Here is a 26,025-nt window from a genome sequence, read left to right as displayed (position 1 = left end):
TTCCTCAGTTTCATTCCTGTGTCTGCATTGATGTTGTTTTGTTTCGCTTGTCCAGACGCTGTTCTTGTTTAGTTTCATGTCTATTTATTATTAAATCCGCACCCTGTACTTGCTTCCCGTCTCCAAGCATCTGTGGTTACGGAACCGTTACCCCTACCAAGAACATTACTTTGAGCATACAGATGACCATATCTGGCGGTTTTCCTTCTTGCATCATATCCTGATTCATGTAATCAATTTTGCATGATGGATGGATTACTCGCGCAGACTCAAATTGACAGTCCCACATAGAGTACTACCTGTATATAGGGCCTACACATTTGTCTGTGAGAGTGAGTTTGTACACTGTATAGCACGTATAGCTGTAGGTGGGAGGTAGAAGTGATTCATAATTCTGGTGCAGGAGGGCATCCTGACAAAGCTTAACTCCAGTGTACTAAGAGGCCAGTCTGGGAAGGCGCTGACTGACTGACTGATGCAACAATCGTTTTTTCACTGCAGGGAAATAACCCCATAATCCATCTCACATACTATTACACTGACAGCCGCCAGGGCAGCGCAGAGTGGGGATATGAAAGGCTTCCCGAGTGATTCCACTACCAAGGCATAAACACAAGAAAAAATAAAACAGAATAGAACAAAACTCCACAGAGAGCTGGAGAGGAGGGAGCACCACCCACATACAGGCCGAACAAGACTTCCCTGGCTGAATACACTTGAGTACTACGAACACAAAACATCAGCTACTTTATAACCATTTAGTATGACCCCCTTGATCCCTCATTTTGCTGACTTGAAACACTTGGACACAACCATTGTTTTCTAGCTGTCATATCCTGAAACCTGAAACACCAGCCTCTCAATATAAGAGCTGACAACAGATGATTGTGATACATATTTTACAGAGAAAGAATTTCCAGTGTTCAGAATAATCATTGCCTGTGCAGAGCTGTGGTGTAGTGGTAACACTCAAGTCAGAAATACAATGCCCCACTGGAGACTGTGGTTAAATCCACCTACCTGTATCTGCTTCTGATTTCCAAAGTGTCTCAATAAAAGTGTCCAATACCCAACAAAAATACATTTAAAATGATAATCATTGCCCTTCCAATTTGTCTTAATTACTAAGGAACAGTAGTCAGATAATACAGTGGCAAGAAAAAGTTTGCGAACCCTTCAGAATTACCTGGACTTCTGCATAAATTGGTCATAACATTTGATCTTCATCTAAGTCACAACAATAGACAAACACAGTCTGCTTAAACCTATAACACACAAACAATTATACATTTTCATGTTTTTATTGAACACACCGTGTAAACATTCATAGTGCAGGGTGGGAAAAGTATGTGAACCCTTGGTTTTAATAACTGGTTGACAACAGATCAGGGGCTGAGTCACTGGCTTACTGGTGTTCTTCCATGCCGTCCCTGGGAGGGGTGCGTCACTTGAGTGGGTTGAGTCACTGACGTGGTCTTCCTGTCTGGGTTGGCGCCCCCCCTTGGGTTGTGCCGTGGCGGAGATCTTTGTGGGCTATACTCGGCCTTGTATGTTGGTGGTTGGAGATATCCCTCCAGTGGTGTGGGGGCTGTGCTTTGGCAAAGTGGGTGGGGTTATATCCTACCTGTTTGGCCCTGTCCGGGGGTTTAATCGGATGGGGCCACAGTGTCTCCTGACCCCTCCTGTCTCAGCCTCCAGTATTTATGCTGCAGTAGTTTATGTGTCGGGGGGCTAGGGTCAGTCTGTCACATCTGGGGTATTTCTCTTGTCTTTTCCGGTGTCCTGTGTGAATTTAAATATGCTCTCTCTAATTCTCTCTCTCTCTTTCTTTCTTTCTCTCTTTCTCTCGGAGGACCTGAGCCCTAGGACCATGCCTCAGGACTACCTGGCTTGATGACTCCTTGCTGTCCCCAGTTCACCTGGCCGTGTTGCTGCTCCAGTTCCAACTGTTCTGCCTGCAGCTATGGAACCCTGACCTGTTCACCGGATGTGCTACCTGTCCCAGACCTGCTGTCCCAGACCTGCTGGAACCCTGACCTGTTCACCGGACGTGCTACCTGTTCCAGACCTGCTGTTTTCAACTCTCTAGAGACAGCAGGAGCGGTAGAGATACTCTCAAAGATCGGCTATGAAAAAGCCAACTGACACTTACTCTTGTGTTACTGACTTGTTGCACCCTCGACAACTACTATGATTATTATTATTTGACCATGCTGGTCATTTATGAACATTTGAACATCTTGGCCATGTGCTGTTATAATCTCCACCCGGCACAGCCAGAAGAGGACTTGCCACCCCTCATAGCCTGGTTCCTCTCTAGGTTTCTTCCTAGGTTTTGGCCTTTCTAGGGAGTTTTTCCTAGCCACCGTGCTTCTACACCTGCATTGCTTGCTGTTTGGGGTTTTAGGTTGGGTTTCTGTACAGCACTTTGAGATATCAGCTGATGTAAGAAGGGCTATATAAATACATTTGATTTGATTTGACCCTCCTTTGGCAGCAATAACCTCAACCAAACATTTTCTGTAGTTGCGGATCAGACCTGCACAACGGTCAGGAGGAATTTTGGACCACTCCTCTTTACAAAACTGTTTCAGTTCAGCAATATTCTTGGGATGTCTGGTGTGAATTGCTCTCTTGAGGTCATGCCACAGCTTCTCAATCGGGTTGTGGTCAGGACTCTGAATGGGCCACTCCAGAAGGCGTATTTACTTCTGTTGAAGCCATTCTGTTGTTGATTTACTTCTGTGCTGTGGGTCATTGTCCTGTTGCATCACCCAACTTCTGTTGAGCTTCAATTGGCGGACAGATAGCCTTACATTCTCCTGCAAAATGTCTTGATAAACTTGGGAATACATTTTTCCGTCGATGATAGCAAGCTGTCCAGGCCCCGAGGCAGCAAAGCAGCTTCAAGGCATGATGCTCCCTTCACCAAACTTTAGGGTTGGGATGAGGTTTTGATGTTGGTGTGCTGTGCCTTTTTTCTCCACACATAGTGTTGTGTGTTCCTTCCAAACAACTCAACTTTAGTTTCATCTGTCCACAGAATATTTTGCCAGTAGTGCTGTGGAACATCCAGATGCTCTTTTGCTAACTTCAAACGTGCAGCAATGTTTTTTTTTGACAGCAGTGGCTTCTTCTGTGTTGTCCTCACATGAACACCATTCTCGTTTAGTGTTTTACGTATAGTAGACTCATCAACAGAGATGTTAGCATGTTCCAGAGATTTATTTAAGTCTTTAGCTGACACTCTTAAGATTCTTCTTAACCTGATTGAACATTCTGCACTGTGCTCTTGCAGTCATCTTTGCAGGACGGCCACTCCTAGGGAGAGTAGCAACAGTGCTGAACTTTCTCCATTTATAGACAATTTGTCTTACCGTGGACTGATGAACATCAAGGCTTTTAGACATACTTTTGTAACCCTTTCCAGCTTTATGCAAGTTAACAATTATTCATCTTGGGTCTTCTGAGATCTCTTTTGTTAGAGGCATGGTTCACATCAGGCAATGCTTCTTGTGAATAACAATGGCCAAGCTGCGTCAACCATAAACTAAAAGTACAGCTATCATGCTTTGCAAACAAATTATAGTGTTAAAAAACTAATGTAATGTTTTGTTGTTGCATTTAACTGCCAAAAATTCTGTTATCGAGGTAATTTCTCAGTAAGTGACATCAGAGGTCAGCATGTGGAAGAAGTCGGAGTTCAGGGATGATAGACAAGTTTCCCACTAGTAATTAACAGTTGGAGGAGCATTGAAGTGGATTTTCTTTTTTGTATAATATTTTTTTTAAATGCATTGTATGTGGTAAATACCACCTTCCCACTTGGCTATGAACGCAGGGTTAGTGAACATACACTATATATTTCAACCACACCCGTTGCTGACATAAAATCAAAAACACACAGCCACACATGAAACACACATGAATGGCCTTCCTGAAGAGCTCAGTGACTTTCAACAATGCACTGTCATAGGATACCACCTTTCCAACAAGTCAGTTTGTCAAATTTCTGCCCTGCTAGAGCTGCCCCGGTCAACTGTAAGTGCTGTTATTGTGAAGTGGATATGTCTAGGAGAAACAACGGCTCAGCCACGAAGTGGTAGGCCATACAAGCTCACAGAATGAAGCGCGTAGCGTGTAAAAATCGTCTGTCCTCAGTTGCAACACTCACTACCGGGTTCCAAACTGCCTCTGGAAGCAACGTCAGCACGAGAACTGTTCGTCAGAAGCATCATGAAATGAGTTTCCATGGCCGAGCAGCCTAAGATCACCATGCGCAATGCCAAGCGTTGGCTGGAGTGGTGTAAAGCTTGCCGCCATTTGACTCTGGAACAGTGAAAACACGTTCTCTGGAGTGATGAATCACGCTTCACCATCTGCCATTCCGACGGAAGAATCTGGGTTTGGCGGATGCCAGGAGAATGCTACCTGCCCGAATGCATAGTGCCAACTGTAAAGTTTGGTGGAGGGGGCCAAGGGGGCAGTGGTCAGAGGCACTGCATCGCAGTTGCTAGCTGTACCACTAGAGATCCTGGTTCAAGTCCAGGCTCTGTCGCAGCCGGCCGTGACCGGGATACCCATGGGGCAGCGCACAATTGGCCCAGTGTTGTCCAGCCAAGGGGAGGGTTTGGCCGGCTGGGATGTCCTTGTCCCATCGCACTCTAGCGACTCCTGTGGCGGCCCGGGCACATGCACGCTGACACGGTCGCCAGGTGTACAGTGTTTCCTCTGATACATTGGTGTGGCTGGCTTCCGGGTTAAGTGGGCATTGTGTCAAAAAGCAGTGCGGCTTGGTTGGGTCGTGTTGTCGGAGGACACTCTCGACCTTCGCCTCTCCCGAGTCCATATGAAACAAGACTTTAACTACCACTTGGATACCATGAAATTTGGGAGAAAAAGAAGTAAAAGAATACATTTTTTAAAACTGTTTGGTGGAGGAGGAATAATGGTCTGGGACTGTTTTCATGATTCCAGCTAGGCCCTTTAGGTCCAGTGAAGAGAAATCTTAACGCTACAGCATACAATGACATTCTAGACGATTCTGTGCTTCCAATTTTGTGGCAACAGTTTGGGGAAGGCCCTTTCCTGTTTCAGCATGACAATGCCCCGTGCACAAAGCTTGGTCCATACAGAAATGGTTTGTCAAGATCGGTGTGGAAGAACTTGACTGGCCTGAACAGAGCCCTGACCTCAACTCCATGGAATACCTTTGGGATGAATTGGAATGCCGACTGCGAGCCAGGCTTAATCGTCCAACATCAGTGCCCGACCTCACTAATGCTCGTGGCTGAATGGAAGCAAGTCCCCGCAGCAATGTTCCAACATCTAGTGGAAAGCCTTCCCAAAAGAGTGGAGGCTGTTATAGCAGCAAAGGGGGGACCAACTCCATATTAATGCCCATGATTTTGGAATGAGATGCTTGATGAGTAGGTGCCCACATACTTTTGGTCATGTAGTGTACTTTCTCTGTCTGCTAGCTACTGTATGCACGGTTTGACATCATGTATTAGGGTAATTCCACAGTAAGAGTGATACTGAGACTAAGATTGTTCACTTTAAAATGTATACCAAACAAAAAGCTATGATTGCAAAGTTAAACAAACCATTGAACTCTATGCACAAGGACTACTTTTAACAATTTCCACTAAACATTTTACAAAAACACATTTACTTGAAGAACAGTGAAGATGCAAAATTTGGTAACAGAATGACTGTTTGTGCCGTCATTCTGTTACCAAACTTTGCATCTGCACCGTTCTTCAACGGTTCTGAAAAATATCCAATTACACTTGTGATTGTGTATTCTCCTGGGGAAATACCAACGCTGCAACTGACTCAAACCGAGAGATTCGGTGGATTCAAACTTCATAGAATTGTAGAGCTAATTCTGAGACATGAAATCATTTAAGAGCCCTCAAATGAATACTGGATGAAATATCCTGCGAGATGTCAGAAAAGCAAGCCGAGAAACAAAGGTTGCTTGGAAATGGGATGTAGGCTAGTCGATATGATTTGGTGACAATTGAAGCAAATTTAAATCCCGACAGACTATATTTTGCCCTCTATCTTTTGCTGGAAGTAAAGACTTGGCTCTCCAATAGACACCCCCGCCCCTCCAAGCATGGTGCACTAGACTTGGAAAGCTTGCCAATTGCCTACCCAGCAGAAACAAAGCAACACAAAAAAATAAATGAGAAGGTCTTAACAGTGCAGTTAACTGCATCCACCCTCAACTGTCAATTCACCCACTGACTTACGGAAGGAAAACAGCACCAGGCATACATTTACAAACAAAATCAAATATATGCATTTCAGTTAATCCAATATACCAGTTTCCCTCTGTTTAAAAAAACTTCAAAACAAGACAATGGGTCACTTTTGTACTTTCAACACCCCATCAATCGTTAAATATCGCAGATAATCATTTTATAAATGTATAGTATTTTGAGATATGTTGAAATAAATTACTCAAACTCATTCAAGTTATACTCCAAGATGATGATGGTCATCCCAATACGGTAGGTATTTTAGTCTCAATTCTAGCTCCAGGAATAGCTCATGTACAGATATAGTATCTGTTGCAGCAAATAATTTTCCTGCGCTTATAGATTTCCATAAATTCAATGAAAACTTGCAGTTCTCTTTCTCTCATTAGATCTCACGCAAACAATAGCCTACTGTAACCTTTTACACCTACGACAAAACTGATCAAATTAAGATCCCATATCTGTATATGGCTATTTCAACTACCCATCCCCCTGTATGACCAGACAGCATTGCATCTATTCAAAACGTTCCTCATGTCTGGCAAGAACTGCTGTGGCAGACTGACTGCATATGGGACCCTAAGTGACAGATCGGGAACTCCACATGGCCGACTAGTCCAGAACAGAGCACAGTCATAGGGAACAAAAGAGAGGGACCACATCTGAAAACATCTCAGCAACTCAGCTTGAAACTACCTGCATGGTGGTCCACATTTATCTCACTTTAGGAGAATGAACACAAGACAAAGCAATCCAAATGACCTAGATAACGTAGGGTTGGCTAAAAGCATAGGAGCATGTGCAGTGATGAATTGGATGGATTGGCCAACACGTTAAAATATTGAAATTTGTAACGATCATTTCATTATTATTATTATTATTACTACTATCATTTCATCATACCATTCTTATTCTGATATCAATAGTGATAGTGTGTAGGAAAGAGTGTAATAGCTATGAATTGCTATTACACTATTCCAAGTGACAGTCAGAGACCAAGCCCTGCAATACTAGTTAAATTAAAGGTTAAATAAAATGAAAATAAAATAAATACAGGAGAAACCTAGTCAGTTGCACAACTGACTGCATTCAACCGAAATGTCCTTCCGCATGTAACCCAACCCCTGTGGATCAGAGAGGTGCAGGGGGCTGCCTTTATCAAGGTCATCAGCACCCGGGGAGCAGTTGTTGATGGGGGTTAATTGCCTTGCTCAAGGGCAGAATGGCAGTTTTCCCCCCCCACCTTGCTAGCTCGGGGACTTGAACCAGCAACCTTTCGGTTACTGGCCCAAAGCTCTTAACTGCTAGGCTATCTGCCGCCCACGTGACTCAACCTCTTATGTGAGTTATTTACAAGTATAGAGAAAGGATTTATGCTGAACAACGTGTGGAATCTGGAACTAAAAACAGAGTCAGAATAATGTCAATGTGATGTAGTCCTTGAGAGAACCCAACAAGAGGGGCCGGAGATCATAGCAACAACAACCTTGTAAACAAAATTATTTTGTTTTCAGCCATTCATTTTTCTCCATAAAACATAATGAAGCAAAGGTGACATAAGTAACATACTGCATTTAACTTGGCTGTAAAGCCTCGGCTCTCATCTGGTTCAATAAGCAATTATAATGGCTACAGTTTGAGGCATGACTCATGATTCTGGATTTCTCTCAATGTTTCCAAGTGGAGTCACCGAGACAGACCAGGGCTTGAATCATAGCATCTATTATTTCTGCCTTTTAGACAATAATATATAGAGAGAACATATGGAGCAATCCAAGGGTGCTACATTTATTTCGTTTTTTGTTGTAAATAACAAATATGTTCAACTAGCGAATCCACAGAATGTGACATTTTCTGGTCCTGTTTTTCCTGTCTCTGGCGTCTTTTGTAGTCCAAGCCTCTTTGGCCCATTTGTGCTGCTGTATTAAGAGGCGAAAACTCGAGCTAATTGTGATTCAGCCTCTCCTCTCTCTGCACCCATACAACCCCCTCCACTTACACACACAGGCCACATCTCAAACAGAGTGGGGTGGGTAAGGAGGGTGGGGGGAGTGTGACAGAAAGGGGGGCTTTAGAACAGAGAAGCAGAGGGGTTGCATGCCGATTGCACAATACAGCCCATATAGGAAGATGTCCTGGTTAGAACTGGAGACCTGAGAATAGAACATGTTTTCTCCCTGTTCCTTCAGGTGGGAACTGGGAAGGACTATATACCCATGATAAGAGGAGGTTCTGCAGTAAACAAGAAGCTCTTCCTTATTACAGTCAATAACACCTCCAGCATACACAAACAACAAACCTACTAGTACACACACTGTGGAACAGGGCCATTCGTTATCCCTCTGACCAGTTTGGGGTGTTAGATCGTGTATTGAAGAGAACTGTCAACATTGCTGGCTGACCAGCCCTTCTTTCATTCTCCCATCAGCTTCCTCTTCTGTTTCACTCCAAATCATGAAGCAGCTCAAAAAGACAAATGAGCAGTTAAGTTCACCTCCTATGAAATATAGTGTATGCATTATTAGAGTATAATCTAATAGAGTATATTATTTAGGCCTTCATACATATTGTTTACATTTTGTACATCATTGAAGAAATGTATTATATTCCTCCCACATTTTCGGTGCAAAAAAACCCCCACTAAAAAACAAGCAAAAACAGAATTGCTGGTGACTGTATATCGCTTTGTCCTCCGTTGTCACAACTTATTTGTCATCATGCGTATGATTATCATTTTATTTCAAATCAAACCAGAGGACGAAAGATGGAAAAAAATTGTGACTGTAACAAAGGTCTACAGTTTCGCTGGGCCCCCTGTAAGGTCTGAGCAAGCCCCCCTTTGTAGCTAATCTCATGCTATTTTACACATTTTGCCTTAAGGCTGAGAGAAAATGTTGCAGTTTTAAAACTATTTTCCTGCAATTCTACACATACTACTATGGGCAGAGAGAAACATGTACAGTTTTATAGATAATCTCATGCTATTCTACACATTTTGCAATAGGACAGAGAGGGAAACGTGCAGTTTTCAATAAAATTCAATCAAATGCATTTATAAAGCGCATTTTTCATCAGCAGATGTCACAAAGTGCTAATACAGAAACCAACCTCAAACCCCAAACAGCAAGCAATGCAGATGTAGAAGCACGGTGGCTGGGAAAAACTCCCTAGAAAGGCCGGTACTTAGGTAGAAACCTAGAGAGGAACCAGGTTCTGAGGGGTGGCCCTTCCTCTTCTGGCTGTGTCGGTGGTCATTAAGGCTAGATCATCCTTAAGGATGTTGAAACGTTCATAGATGATCAGCAGGGTCAAATAATAATCACATGTTCATATCTAAACATTTTTGCCATGGCTTATGACATGTTCATATCCTATCGGGGGGGGGTTGTGGGCTCCCAGAGCCCCCCTAATTTGAGGGGGCTGCGTGGTACGCCAGTGAGCAAAAGCTCAATCTGCTCATTAACATGCAAAGACCCCCATCCCAGGGCTTTTGAAATGAGTTCTTCATTTTAGTCACAAATGTGATAACTTTTCCATTATGAAGCACAAAGACATCATTCTGGGGTGCCTGATGTTGCAAATGATGGAAATAAAAACAACACACAGTGAGACGTCTATCACAAATCAACTCCCCACTCCATCCAGTTTAGAGTGTATCTTTACTATCTAGTTGAGTGTTCAAAACATGTTTTCTGGAGTGCAATGTGGACTAATATCTGAAAAGGAATAAAAGGCAATGTGGACTAATATCTGAAAAGGAACAAAAGGCAATGTGGACTAATATCTGAAAGGGAATAAAAGGCAATGTGGACTAATATCTGAAAAGGAATAAAAGGCAATGTGGACTAATATCTGAAAAGGAATAAAAGGCAATGTGGACTAATATCTGAAAAGGAACAAAAGGCAATGTGGACTAATATCTGAAAAGGAATAAAAGGCAATGTGGACTAATATCTGAAAAGGAACAAAAGGCAATGTGGACTAATATCTGAAAAGGAACAAAAGGCAATGTGGACTAATATCTGAAAAGGAATAAAAGGCAATGTGGACTAATATCTGAAAAGTAATAAAAGGCAATGTGGACTAATATCTGAAAAGGAATAAAAGGCAATGTGGACTAATATCTGAAAAGGAACAAAAGGCAATGTGGACTAATATCTGAAAAGTAATAAAAGGCAATGTGGACTAATATCTGAAAAGTAATAAAAGGCAATGTGGACTAATATCTGAAAAGTAATAAAAGGCAATGTGAAAAGGACTTTAGCTAAAGTATAATTACTTTCACGTGAGATGAAAACGTACAGTGCATTCGGAAAGTATTCAGACCACTTGATTTTTTCCACATTTTGTTATGTTAGAGCCTTATTTTAAAATGGATTAAATAGTTTTGTTCCCTCATCAATCCACACAATACCCCATAATGTCAAAGCAAAAACTGGTTTTTAGACATTTTTGCAAATATATTAAAAAAAAAATGGAACTATAACATTTACATAAGTATTCAGACCCTTTACTCAGTACTTTGTTGAAGAACCTTTGGCAACGATTACAGCCTTGAGTCTTCTTCGGTATGACACTACTAGCTTGGCACACCTGTATTTGAGGAGTTTCTCCCATTCTTCTCTGCATATCCTCTCAAGCTCTGTCAGGTTGGATGGGGAGCGTCGCTGCACAGCTATTTCAGGTCTCTCCAGGAATGTTTCATTGGGTTCAAGTCCGGGCTCTGGCTGGGCCACTCAAGGGCATTCTGAGACTTGTCCCAAAGCCACTCCTGCGTTGTCTTGGCGGTGTGCTTAGGGTCGTTGTCCTGTTGGAAGGTGAACCTTCACCCCAGTCTGAGGTCCTGAGAGCTCTGGAGCAGGTTTTCATCAAGGATCTTTCTGTACTTTCCCTCGATCCTGACTAGTCTCCCATTCCCTGCACCTGAAAAACATCCCCACTGCATGATGCTGCCACCACCATGTTTCACCGTAGTGCCCTTGAGTGCCAGGTTTCCTCCAGACGTGATGCTTGGCATTCAGGTAAAAGAGTTCAATCTTGGTTTCATCAGACCAGAAAATCTTGTTTCTCATGGTCTGAGAGTCCTTAAGTGCCTTTTGGCAAACTCCAAGCGGGCTGTCATGTGCATTTTACTGAGGAGTGGCTTCTGTCTGGCCTGATTGGTGGAGTGCTGCAGAGATGGTTGTCCTTCTGGAAGGTTCTCCCATCTCCACAGAGGAAATCTGGAGCTCTGTCAGAGTGACCATCGGGTTCTTGGTCACCTCCCTGACCAAGGCCCTTCTCCCCCAATTGCTCAGTTTGGCCGGGCGGCCAGCTCTAGGGAGAGTCTTGGTGATTCCAAACTTCTTCCATTTAAGAATGATGGAGGCCACTGTGCTGCAGACATTTTTTGGTACATTTGTGCCTCGACACAACCCTGTCTCTGAGCTCTACGGACAATTCCTTTGACCTCATTGCTTGGTTTTTGCTCTGACATGCACTGTCAACTGTGGGACCTTATATAGACAGATGTGTGCCTTTCCAAATCATGTCCAATCAATTGAATTTACCACAGGTGGACTCCAATGAAGTTGTAGAAACATCTCAAGGATGATCAATGGAAACAGGATGCACCTGAGCTCAATTTCGAGTCTCATAGCAACGAGTTATGTAAATAAGGTATTTCTGGGTTTTTTAGCAAAAAAATCTAAAAACCTGTTTTCGATTTGTCATTATGGGGTATTGTGTGTAGATTGATGAGGATTTTTTTTTATTTAATCCATTTTAGAATAAGGCTGTAACGTAACAAAATGTGGAAAAAGTCAAGGGGTCTGAATACTTTCCGAATGCACTGTATACTACTTTCTTTGACCCTTTATTGATCCTAAAAATGAACATGTATCGGCATGCAAATCAAGGCCCGTTGACACAGAGGGTTTATTTCCTTACAGGAGGGGTGTCAAACAATCCGTCCCGCGGGTGGTTTGAGTAAAAAATGTAATAAACTCAATATACTTTTAAATGACTAAATTCATACAGTGTCTGGACTGTGTCCAGTTCGCTAATAATCACTGAAATGGAAGCTATGAAACTATTAATAGAGGACTATTTTTGTCTAATTTTGACAACGTTCAAGACCGAATGCAGCCCCTGTGGCATAATGAGTTTAACACCCTACAGTTTATCCTTTATAGTCCCTGTGATGTGAACCATTGTGCCCATCTATGTATGACGGGAACAGTGTATTTCTGGTCAGGAGAAAGCAAACAAAAGAGCAACCTCTTCATGTATGGGGGTTAGGATATGAAATTCGGACCAAAAACTCAGAAAGAGACGCCGCATAAGGGAAATATTTTGAGATTATTTTGAGTTTACATGAGAGTAAAGGGGTGGAGCACACACAAGATTGTACTAATGGCGTGTGAGGAAATTGCACACTGATTCTGTGTTACTGTACTATTTCACAGGTCTTAAAACCAGTTTACTTTGTTAATCTTGTTGATTAATAATGTATTTAGCATACCAGTGCACAAAAATATCCAATAATTGAAAAAATAAAAGCATTGAAATGATAATAAGCCATCTGGCTTGCTCTAGCGCATACCGTAAGTAACAAGGAAAAAATGATATTTCAGATAGTGTTGTGTACAATACACAATTGGTTGACAGTGCTTAGGTTTGATTCCCATGGTCAATAACCAGAGAGATAAGTATGCTGAAAAAACACAATACAGAGGTCAGGTCACACTTCAATCATTTCAATTTGTGTCCTGAAGCCTAATACTCCCACTTTATCTTCTGATATAATCATATGCTAACATATTCAGCACCCAGTAGCTTGGATTGTTAAAATATGAAAATATTAGGATGAATAAAATATATTTGTGATAAGAGATTAAATATCATCCTAGACTCAAGGATTAAGGCCTCATAAGGAGATTTATCCTGAGACAAGTGGATAAACTACCATTCTGGCCAATACAATACACCGATGGACATACAACTCTGGTGTGGATGTGTGACTGTGAGCATATTGACGCCACATCTCAATCTCTGTACCACAGTAAATATATTATTGGGTAAAAAATGAGTAGGGGACCAGTTAACCACCAATCTGAGGTTAGCGTGGGGTTAGTCAGGTTGCATGGGAGGAGGCGTTGGTTTCTCTTGGACAAATACAAACAATTGAAGCATGGCGTGGTGACTCACAGCTCTAATGAAGCAGTGTATTGACTCACTAAATTCCCCCTCTGTCTGCGAGGCGTGCATCCCAGCTGCCCCTCTGAATACCAATTACTGTACCGATGGGCTGCTCTGTCACTCAGCCCAAATGCCAGTGAGGAGCCAAGGAGCTGGTGTGTGTGTGTGTGTGTGTGTGTGTGTGTGTGTGTGTGTGTGTGTGTGTGTGTGTGTGTGTGTGTGTGTGTGTGTGTAAGAGAGAGAGGCTGGGGGTCAAAAGCTCAGTGGATGCAGAGAGGAAAGAACAGAATGTGTGAAGCTAGAGGTTTAGATTTTGATAACAGAAAATAACTAAATGACTTTTCAGTTCCATTTTCATATCCTATCAAACCACCTATCCTCAGAAGATCTTGGATATTTTGGAGTGTTATAATCTATTACTGCTCAATCTATAGAACTAAATACTGATGAACCAAGAGGCCCAAAATGCTACAGAACATTTTCTAACTTATATTAGGTGTGATGGTGTGCTGACATAATTACAGTGATTCAATGGCACAGTGACTAAGAGGAAGAGATGACAAGTATTTGGCCTCTTCAGCATAATCTCTACATGGAATTGGTAAAGATTCCCTGTAAAGTACTGTAACTGTCAGGGGACAACTACACTATATATACAAAAATATGTGGACACCCCTTCAAATGAGTGGATTTGGCTATTTCATTCATTAGTGGATTCATTGCTAACAGGTGCATAAAATTGAGCACACAGCCATGCAATCTCCGTAGAAAAACATGGGCAGTAGAATGGCCTTACAGAAGAGCTCAGTTTCAACGTGGCACCGTTATAGGATGCCACCTTTCAACAAGTCAGTTCGTCAAATTTCTGCCCTGTTAGAGCTGCCCCGGTCAACTGTAAGTGCTGTTATTGTGAAGTGGAAACGTCTAGGAGCAGCAATGGCTCAGCCGCGAAGTGGTAGGACATACAAGCTCACAGAATGGGACCACTGATGCACATAGCGTGTAAAAATCGTCTGTCCTTGGTTGCAACACTAACCGAGTTCCAAACTGCCTCTGGAAGCAACGTCAGCACAAGAACTGTTCGTCAGGAGCTTCATGAAATGGGTTTCCATGGCCGAGCAGCCGCACACAAGCCTAAGATCCCTATCCGCAATGTCAAGCGTCGGCTGGAGTGGTGTAAAGCTCGCCGCCATTGGACTCTGGAGCAGTGGAAACGCGTTCTCTGGAGTGATGAATCATGCTTCACCATCTGCCTGGCCGACAGAAGAATCTGGGTTTGGCGGATGCCAGGAGAACCTGCCCCAATGCATAGTGCCAACTGTAAAGTTTGCTGGAGGAGGAATAATGGTCTGGGGCTGTTTTTCATTGTTCGGGCTAGGGCCCTTTAGTTCCACTGAAGGTAAATCTTAACGCTGCAGCATACAATGACATTCTAGACGATTCTGTGCTTCCAATTTTGTGGCAACAGTTTGGGGAAGGCCCTTTCCTGTTTCTGCATGACAATGCCCCCGTGCACAAAGCGAGGTCCATACAGAAATGGTTTGTCAAGATCGGTGTGGAAGAACTTGACTGGCCTGCACAGAGCCCTGACCTCAACCCCATTGAACACCTTTGGGATGAATTGGAATGCCGACTGCAAGCCAGGCCTAATCGCCCAACATCAGTGCCCGACTTGTGGCTAAATGGAAGCAAGTCCCTGCAGGATGTTCCAAAATCTAGCGGAAAGCCTTTCAAGAAGAGTAGAGGCTGTTATAGCAGCAATGTGGGGACCGTGATTTTGGAATGAGATGTTCGACGAGCAGGTGTCCACATACTTTTGGTCATGTAGTGTATAACTGTTGTTCGATATTGTAGCTCCTTTAATTCCCACCCTTTGGTTTTGTGGGAGGTCTTTGTATGATTTCTCTTGTCGTCGCTCCAAACAAAAATAAAGGAGCTGAATAAAGATAATAATAAGAACTCAGAGCAGGCCAGGAGCAGGACAGTACAAAGCCTAGTAAACAGCCATTGATTTGAGCAGGGCAGTGCTGTTTACTAGGCTTTACCTCACTTCCCCTGACGGACAGGCCTGACAGCAGCTTCTTCAGCAAACTCCTTTTATTAAAAATGTGATTAATATTTATCCAGCATTAGAGCCTTGCTTAAGACTGAAACTAGACGGATTAGACGATCCCCCAGACAAGGAGTTATGGAAGAAGGGAAAACCAGCTGAAAGTAATTCTTCTTCTTCAAGCCTTAAAGATTTATCTGAATAATGGATATATTGTGAACCATGGTTCGATTGTACTGTATGTCCATGAGGTTGGAGAAGGAAGGAATTTGAGGAATATCAGTTAATCGTTATTAAAAGCGTTATGCAAATGTCACTGACAGAATTACAGTACATAGAGGTAAATGTCTATGCCGTAAATATCTTAGTGGGGGAAGTGATATTTGCATTTTGTTTATCATATGCTCAATGCAAGGTAAGGTTGAAAATAAGATTAATGTCTTGCCCTTAGGTGTTGCAGAACAACAATGAGTAAAATGTTTTATCCTTACCCCACTTAAAAAGGGTTATCAAACCTCTGACCTATGCACCGCTGAACCTTGACCTATGTATCAATACAACATGTAGTTTAGAAAATTGTCACTGAGAGACTGTAGAGTATGTTCATTTACTGAGAGGTTAACCTGAGAGGTTAACCAATATTCTGAGATATCTGATTGTGAGAGACAGAACATAACTGCCATACCTCTGAAAACGTGGACCCTATCAAAATAGAAACGTAAAACCTTGCTGTTATTTTCGTCTGGAACTTTTCTGATGACCAAGGTCATTAACGGCTGGCAGAACGACTCCTCCCCCTACACAGCTCTAGTGCATTAAACCGGAGGCTCCAGCTTCAAGGGGGAGAGGAACACAAAAGCCTCCTGTTATTCCTCTGTGCTGCTGCTTTCACCAGGACCTGTCTTTGCCAAGCCTCTCTGAGTACATGGCTCTACAACGACGGCAACAGGGCCCCTTTACAGAAAGACGTCTGACGGACAGCCTGACATTCTGCAGCAGCCCACAATGGCAACATGTACTCACCCTACAATATCAACACCTCCCCCCTCAATCTCCCTGTGAATCAAAGCCATTTGTCACATATTTGTTAATAATAGAGCGTGCATGAGTCCTCAGCTAAGAGACATTGGTAGTAGGTTATTTAGCAACCAAAGCTGAGAGAAAAAGCTTTTTTTCTAAAGGAAGAGATGCAACAACTGTCTTCCCTTCTACTAACTCTCTAACGCTTGGAGGCCTTAGGGAATATACAACAAGTCACCGTTTTTTGGAGTGTGTGTGCCATATTCATGCCCTATGGGTGTTTTGAGTGTTTTATACAGCAAGGGAGGAGCTACCCAAAAAGATACAGACAAGAGTCCTCCAGGACCACAGCAGTGGGGTTGGTATCTGCCTGCCTGTGAGAAGGATAGAGGAGCATTGTGAATGAAACAGGCCCAGCATGGGCAGCTAAAGAGCTCAGCACTCTGCTCTGCTCTAATGTCTGTCTGTCTGTCTGTCCCACTAGAGAGGAAGCTCGGCTCAGACTCTTTCCCTGCAGTCATGAAAGCAATCAAAAGGGGCTGAGCCCCCCGTCTCCCGGGGTTGTTACCTTTCTGTTAATTACAGCACACTGCCTCCACTCCCTCTGACGCCGAGCAGCGCCGCAGTCACCGCAACGGTGCAGTACTGAGGGAGGGAGGGGGCGCTCTCTGAGGGAATGAATGAGAGAAAACCAGGCACAATAGCATTTCAAATCAAATCAAATCGTATTCGTCACATGTGCCGGATACAACGGTAATACAACAGACCTTACCGTGAAATGCTTACTTACAAGCCCTTAACCAACAATGCAGAATAAGAAAATGCTAAATAAACTAAATGTACAAAAAGTAACACAATAAAATAACGAGGCTATACAGGGGGTACTGGCAGCGAGTTAATGTGCAGGGGTACTTGCCCACTATTCAACAGGTTAAATCGTATGGAAACATATCTGTTCATGTTCTGTATAGCCATTTTAACAGGGGTGAAATTCAGGTTGATAGCATACATACCGGCTCCTATATAGAAGACTGAAATGTGTTAAATCAGTGTGACATCTGCCCAGGTATTGGTACAACCCTTCACCCAACCTCCCAGGCAGCCTCACTCCTCCCCCTCTGGCACTACTTTCAGACAAACACAATGCAGTGCTGTGTGCAGCCCAGCTTTCAGAAACCTGCTCTCTCTTTGGCTGAGAACCTTGGGCTGCTGAAGTAAGGAAGACAAAACCCATAGAACGGTGGGACAGAGGATACATTAAGAGGATTGTTGTTGTCTCACCCTGAACATGCCTCCTCAAACACATGAGGAGAGATGGGATGGTAGGACCAGGAAAGGAAAGAGGAATTGATGCATGGGGAAATGACCAGCATATTTCTTCAAAATGACTTTGAAACCTTATTGCATCCATGGAGCGACCTGGGGCAACACAACCCCTTGGGACAGTAAAGGAAACGTACTAGGTCTGGCACTGGGATGGGTAGCCTTTAGCAGGAACCATGCTTGAGTTGATATACAGACCTGATCAAATGAAAGGATGTTCAGGGCCTATTAATGGGGATACTCTGGGCTAAATGAACAGGGTTAGTTTGGTCCTCTTATCTGACGTATTTTCCAAAACACGAAACCAATGAATTAACCTTCAATTTCAAATGAACACTTGTGCATAATTAAGCCTGATAAACAATTCCCCAGCCATTTCACAAAGGAATGTTGTTGAGTTAAAGAGAGTAGGAGACCTTTATCCAGGCATTATTCTGGAAAGAGGGTGAATCATCTAGTTGAGCTCTCTCCCCTCAATCTGGCAGAGAGCTTGATATATGTTATTGCCATACGTGTGAGAAGTAGGATAGATGAAACCTTACAATGATAATAATACTATCATAACAATGAATTCATTTGTGTGTCATTTTTGTACACAAAGAGAGTATATTTCTGAGTGTGGCAGGTCTGACCTTATGTCACATACATATGTGAACTGAAATTGAACACAGCATCTAACCACAGGGGAAGATGAAAAGCTGGGAACTCAATGCTGAAAATAAATGAATCTGGGAGCACAGAGCAATGGTCGATTTCATGCCAAGGGGAGCACATTATTCAGTGAAATGTTCAAGTTTAAGCACCTTGTTTACTGAACTGCCAAATACCGCAAAGGTTGTCCACGACCTGTACTGACAATTCTCATATTGCCTCTGTGTGTGTGTGTGTGTGTGTGTGTGTGTGTGTGTGTGTGTGTGTGTGTGTGTGTGTGTGTGTGTGTGTGTGTGTGTGTGTGTGTGTGTTTGTGTTTTGGGGGATGGGATGTGGGGTGCAGTTTGCAGGTGCTCTAATGCTCCAATGTAGGGTATCACTTTTAAACCATAACATTTAAGGAATGATGCCTCTTAATGCATTTTATGACAATTGATGTCCTTCTCAGTTTAAAAGTGAAGTAACTGTAATAAATTAAATACATGGTTAAAATACACATTCCCCAACAGATGAATGTTGATCCAATGTGATACATGAAATATCCGCCCCCTTTTATTTCGAATGCAGCCATATGAAGAAATTGCAGGCTACGTTGAATATTCTTCATGCAAGTGTTGCCCTGAACTGAAAAACCATATTCGTTACTGTACAACATTTAACTTACCTCTATATTCACACGGGCTGCGCTTTTCCCGTCGCCAGCATTTCAATTGCACAGTTGTTTATTTGACAGATGGAAACTGTATCTTCTCCTCAATGCAGCAACCTCACCATGTTTTTCCCAAGCCCGGACTCCCTGTATCAGCAGGTGGACGCGCCTCCCTATGATGGAGACAGCGCGCCTCGGTCCCCCTACCACTCCATTTTATTCTACAGTCTTCTTTGTAATCCAGGAAATAAACAAAATATTTTGACCATTCCATGTGTCATGTGTAGGTCATGTTTTATAAAGCGCCATGGTCATGTTCATTTCCTATTAGGCTCCCTGGATTCATGTATACCGATACTGGATGCTGCTATTGTTATGCCATATATTTTTTTCCCAGATGCACCCAGTCCCTGACAACGACGGCAGGCTCGTGTCAGTTTGCTCCCCCTCTTTTGCGACCTGCCATAAAGAGCGCGCCCACAAATTCCACTCGTGACCGCGCTTCTCCGTCGTTGACGCGCCCAGTTTAACGGTGCAGTTTGGTTCTCAAGGAAAATAGCTATTACAGTGTCATCACACGCGTTGAAACGTTAAATGACAAGCAGAGCTCTCTTCTCTTAAAATGTATATTTAGCTAAACCTGGAACCTAGTTTTTGGGCTTTATAAATTGGATTAATTATATTTATTATAGCTTTACCACTCTTCCTAACATGAAAAGCATGATTGCAGCCTGCAATTCGGGGCGTTCCTGCATGTGCACCCTACCTCGAGCATCCCATTGGTTCCTGCATGAATGCCTCCCCTCGAGCACACGATTCATGCCTGTGTGACACTTGATATTATGGATTTCCACAAATTGTCTGTGCAATAAAGATGTGTGTCAATGGGGAAATAAAAGTATTATCTGAGTTTTTTGGTTGCAAAGGACACTATTTGTAGCTAGCACACAGTGTCCTTCGCTACCGCCTGCCGAACGCCTGCCCTCGCCGTCATTAACAGAACTGCTGGAAAGCAGTGCTCAACAGACAGGGACGAAGACACTGCCGACCTGTGTCCTAGCTAGCTACCGTTGTCACCCCCGCCTCTTGTGTGGGGTTTATCGGCGGTTGGCATCCAACTTTATGGTGCATTGCCTACTGTACTGGAGTAGCCCCACCTCCCGCCTGTGTACCAAAGTCCTAGCTTAAAAATGGACCAATTGAAGTATAAAAAGAGGGGTTCCTGCAGATGCAGAAATGCCCACATGCAGCAACGCCACGAATGGCGGGCTGCAATTGCACCCTTTTCTCCGGGTGCAACTCCAGTCCTAGAGGGCCATAGTCTGACAGTCATGGGACAACAGTTGTCTGTACAATTAAATGCAAGGTGAAACCAAAATAACCTGGGCTGGGCACCTTCAAGGAGCTGGGCATGTGAGTTAGATATCTCCAACCTTGTAAGAGAATGGAATTTTGGGTATAAATATAAATTGCAGGTGAGCTCTTTTTGTTCAGTGCTATATTCTTATTCACTCTCTGAGAATATGCTGCTCCTAAAAATCTTCCAAGGTAGGGCTGTCTTGGCATGGATCCATCTAGTTAAAGGTAAGGAGACCGGCTGATTTAACTACTCCTATTCTCAAATCAAAAGAGATGCAGGAAAATCTGGCAAATCGTGGATGTGATCATTTTAATCTTTAAGTTCTTCTTCAACTCAGACGATAATCATTGTCGACCACCTAGACCTGCAATTATGATTACGTTTTGGAGAGGCTGCAGGATCCTCGAGTTAAGTGAACAAAGTGTTTTTCATTTGTCACATAAGAGCACTCCATACTAATCTAGCTACTAACCCTTCCTCTAGCTACCAACTTTTCATTTGAGCAGCCTTTTTCCCAGGTATCCTTGAGATTTGACATGAATGCACCTGAGCTCTCCTCATCAATGGTGCCTGACTCACTATAACCACATGATACATATTTTCTAGAAATAACACCAAGAGAACTGAACTGGCAGTTCTGATAACCTGCAGTGGCATAGTTTGAGGAGAAAAACATATTGTGCAGAGAATGACATATCCCTTGTATCCCATTTTTAGACATGATTACAATACGTTAATATTGACTACGTATACCAAACATTAGGAACACCTACCTAATATAGAGTTGCGCATAGCTTTCACCTGGATTCACCTGGTCAGTCTGTCAGTATATTTACAGCAGTAGTTATATATACTGAACCAAAATATAAACGCAACATGTAAAGTGTTGGTCTAATGTTTTATGAGCTGAAATAAAAAATCCCCGAAATGTTCCATATGCACAGCAAAAGCTTATTTCTCTCAATACTTTTGGAGCTCACATACAGTAAGGTAAAACATTTAATTGACTTGAGGCTTAATAAAGACTCAATTCTGACTGTTGACAGAGAGACCTGAATTTCAGTTTGAAATCAATCATCGCTGAAATTGTATTAATTAATGTCATAATTAATTTGAGTTGTATGCTGCATAGCTTAGACACTGATATAATCAGTCTATTTTGTCTGAGTAGGATACTCCTTATGAGATATCTTATGAGAGATATGGATAACAAGAATGTCTAACAGAACAGAAGCAAGCCCTGCTGGCAGACTGGGAATTTGGGGTTATGGTCAACCTGCCCACTAACCTTCTCCATATTTAATTTACTGAAAAGCACCACTCAAACATCTGCTATATTCTCTACCCCAGATGCTGCAGGTGCTCTTGTTATATCATGCCCTGTGTAGTGGCCTATCCCTGTTGGGAACTTTGTTTAATACTGCCATACTGTTGTTATGATACTGTTTTGCCCAACTAAGTGTTGGTTCTCCCTTCCTCATTATCCCACAGAGTTACACAGACTGTGAGTGGGCGGCTGGCCCTTTACAGTGGCAGCTTTAAACTGGGTCTTTAAACCTGCTCAGCACTGGGATGGGGGCACAACAAAGCCTTCACTGAGGGAGCAGTCACTTCTGAGATTACAGATGCAGAGGGAGAAAGGAATTAATGAGCAAGTAAAAATGTATCCTTGTATCTCAGCGATTACACATTTCTGATTGTCTATCGATTCATATAATGACTGACAACAATAATCTCATATTATATACAGTGCCTTACAAAAGTATTCATCCCCTTGGCGTTTTTCCTATTTTGTTGCATTACAACCTGTAATTTAAATTGATTTTTATTTGGATTTCATGTAATGAACATACACAAAATTGGTAAAGTGAAATTAAAAAAAGAACTTGTTTCAAAAAATTCAAAAAATAAATAAATGGAAAAGTGATGTGTGCATATGTATTCACCCCTTTGCTATTGTAACCGATGTGAAATGGCTAGTTAGTTAGCGGTGGTGTGTGCTAATAGCGTTTCAATCAGTGATGTCACTCGCTCTGAGACTTGAAGTAGGGTTTCCCCCTTTTGTGGCGCGATGGGTAACGATGCTTCGTGGGTGTCAGTTGTTGATGTGTGCAAGGGTCCCTGGTTCGAGCCCAGGTTGGGGCGAAGAGAGGGACGGAACCTACACTGTTACACAAGGGTCCCTGGTTCGAGCCCAGGTTGGGGCGAAGAGAGGGACGGAACCTACACTGTTACACTATGAAGCCCCTAAATAAGATCTGGTGCAACCAATTACCTTCAGAAGTCACATAATTAGTTCAATAAAGTCCGCCCATGTGCAATCTAAGTGTCACATGATCTGTCACATGATCTCAGTATATATACACCTGTACTGAAAGGCCCCAGAGTCTGCAACACCAGAAAGCAAGGGGGCACTATGAAGACCAAGGAGCTCTCCAAACAGTTGGAGAAGTTGTGGAGAAGTACAGATCAGGGTTGGTTATAAAAAAATATACAAAACTTTGAACATCCCACGGAGCACCATTAAATCCATTATTTCATAATGGAAAGAATATGGCACCACAACAAACATGCCAAGGGAGGGCCGCCCACAAAAACTCACGGACCGGGCAAGGAGGGCATTAGCTCCACAGCGAAGATTGGAGTATCTATCCAAAGGACCACTTTAAGCTGTACACTCCACAGAGCTGGGCTTTACGGAAGAGTGGCCAGAAAAACCACCTCTCATCACCCCGAGAACACCATCCCCACAGTGAAGCATGATGGTGGCAGCATCATGCTGTGGGGATGTTTTTCATCAGCGGGGACTAGGAAACTGGTCAGAATTGAAGGAATGATGGATGGGGCTAAATACTGGGAAATTCTTGAGGGAAACCTGTTTCAGTCTTCCAGAGATTTGAGACTGGGACAGAGGTTCACCTTTCAGCAGGACAATGACCCTAAGCATACTGCTAAAGCAACACTCGAGTGGTTTAAGGGAAAACATTTAAATGTCTTGGAATGGCCTAGTCAAAGCCCAGACATCAATCCAATTGAGAATCTGTGGTATGACTTAAAGATTGCTGTACACCAGCGGAACCCATCCAACTTGAAGGAACTTGAGCAGTTTTGCCTTGAAGAATGGGGCAAAATCCCAGTGGCTAGATGTGCCAAGCTTATAGAGACATACCCCAAGAGACTTGCAGCTGTAATTGCTGCAAAAGGCGGCTCAACAAAGTATTGGCTTTGCTTAAGTTTTCTGTTTTATTGTCTTATTTCTTGTTTGTTTCACCCCAAAAATTATTTTGCATCTTCAAAGTGATAGGCATGTTGTGAAAATCAAATGATACAAACCCCCCAAAAATTCATTTTAATTCCAGGTTGTAAGGCAACAAAATAGGAAAAATGCCAAGGGGGTGAATACTTTTGCAAGCCACTGTATCATCACAGCGCATGTCTTATTACGTCAAGGAAGTTACAAACCCAAACAATTCAGGTCCCATTTTCCTGAGGTTATGTCTTGTGCAAATTCATATAAGCAACATCCATTTATTGTTTAATACATTTGTTAAACTATAGGCCTACATGTAAACTCCCCCACCACACTATTTCACTAATAAGTGAGCTCTGAACAGGCCACCCTCTGGTTACCATGTCCCTAATCCTTAGTGATCACATTTTTCCACAGATATTAATGCAGAGTTAACCCTGAAGGCTTCAGACGCGACTTGACGTTTAACAGCAACTTACTCTTTATACTGCCATCTTAAATATTAAATGTCATATATCTATGATGTTCAAGTACCAGTATAATGAGAGTAATCTCTGTTGGTTTATGCCCCTTTGTCCTTTGTAAAATTTGAATAGAGAGTGGAACTAAAGACTGACGAAGACCTTCTGTTTGAAACGTCACACTTAATAAAACAAAGGGTACATTCAGTATATGGGTATGTATTTATTTTTCAGGATGGTTTGTCCAGGAATAAAATATGATAAGCCAGAGAGTTTTCCTGTCTCTTATGCTCATTAACTAGTATAATCAGAAATAGGTTGGAGCTGCAGAGTTCCGTACCCCATCCAGAGGGGTTATTTCTTAATAATGAGGGTTAATCCATCTACATTTCTTAGAAACACAGTGTTCAGACAGACAGTGAGGGCTACAGCAGTCAGGTGACACTGGTGAACCTAAAGCTCGTTATGACTGTAGTATCAGGAGTTGTTACAGGAGGTGGGACTCAGGTGAACTCTGACCCTGGGTGTTGTCTATACACAGTGTACATGCAGGCGCTTTTTGTAGAAAAGGCTCCTGTAGTCATTATCATTTTCTACAAAGGAGATTTCCTACTGTAGCATATTATGCAGTTTTGCACAAACATTCCAGTTTTTGCCATTTACATCATGCTCCCAAGTGGCGCAACGGTCTAAGGTACTGCTTCTCAGTGCTAGAGGTGTCACTACAGACTTTGGTTTGATTCTAGGCTGTATCACAACAGGCCGTGATTGGAAGTCCCATAGGGTGGCACACAATTGGCTCAATGTTGTCTGTGTTTGACTGGGGTAGGCCGTCAATGTAAATAAGAATTTGTTCTTAACTGACTTGCCTAGTTAAATAAAGGTTAAATAAAAATAAATAAAATACATTTATAACGTTTAATTCACAATGAACTAAGATGGGATGTAAGGGCACAGAAGCTGTCCTGTTATGTAGATATCACATTGGTTGTTGGAATACTGTAAGTGTTTTCATGCTGACTGTGGGACTGTATAGCCAGCCATGGTTACGCAGACCTGGACCCATTGAAACCAGCCAGGCTATTTGCATATCCGTGTGCTTTCAGTGTTGATGGTTTATGGAAATCTGACAATTCACAAGTTTCTACAGGACCAGTGTGTTAGTAAGGCTCCTGGTGCCCAGTGTTTCATTGCACAAATGTAACATATTCAGAGATGGAACACACAGCACACTGACATAATCTGACAAAATAAGCTCTTTTCTGTTTTACTGTCATTAAGGAACAGAAAAGTTAGCAACACAATTCCACTCGGATGCTGAGGTGATTTGGAAGCATTTCAAATAAGCTGCTTACATTAATTCTATTTGAGGAGCCAGGCTTTTTGTAATTTGTTTTTAAAAATTGTGTTTTGTCTTTGTTTTCCGCAAGAGCCGTCCCTCCCTTTTCACAAAACCAATTAATCTCCACACAGAGTTCCATACACAAGACTTAAAACGGTTTCATTAAAATATCCAGCAGCAGCGAAATTTAGGCTGCTGTGCTGCATTTTATTATACAAAAGACAGTTACATATACCGACAAATGCTACTGTCAAGAGATGATGTTCAGGATTAATTTAGGATATTTTAAATTAACATAATACCATTTAAATGTTAAAGAGTGTATTGAATACATTCACAGATGCTACAGTGGGTGCTTGTTGTGATTGAGAGTATGTATTTTTTCCATCATTAAGATGAATGATAAAGCCCCACACCATGTCATTTCAACGTGGAAATATGGATAATATTTGGTTGAGACTTTGACCAAAA

The 26,025-nt window shown here is 42.5% G+C and overlaps 1 protein-coding gene across 1 annotated transcript in view; it reads right to left on the bottom strand.

Annotated features, from left to right (window-relative positions):
- Positions 1-19,571, bottom strand: part of LOC115154444 (neurite extension and migration factor) — a 35,427-nt gene extending 15,856 nt beyond the window's left edge. The window contains exon 1 of the mRNA XM_029700660.1: positions 19,157-19,571. The gene's annotated coding sequence lies outside the window, so the exon portion shown is untranslated. The remainder of the gene's footprint in view (positions 1-19,156) is intronic.
- Between the last annotated feature and the right edge of the window lie 6,454 nt (positions 19,572-26,025).

Source organism: Salmo trutta, chromosome 19, assembly GCF_901001165.1.
Source record: "Salmo trutta chromosome 19, fSalTru1.1, whole genome shotgun sequence".
NCBI classification, from domain to species: domain Eukaryota; kingdom Metazoa; phylum Chordata; class Actinopteri; order Salmoniformes; family Salmonidae; genus Salmo; species Salmo trutta.
The sequence above is the reverse complement of the archived record's forward strand: the minus strand, read 5'-3'. Positions and strand labels throughout refer to the sequence as shown.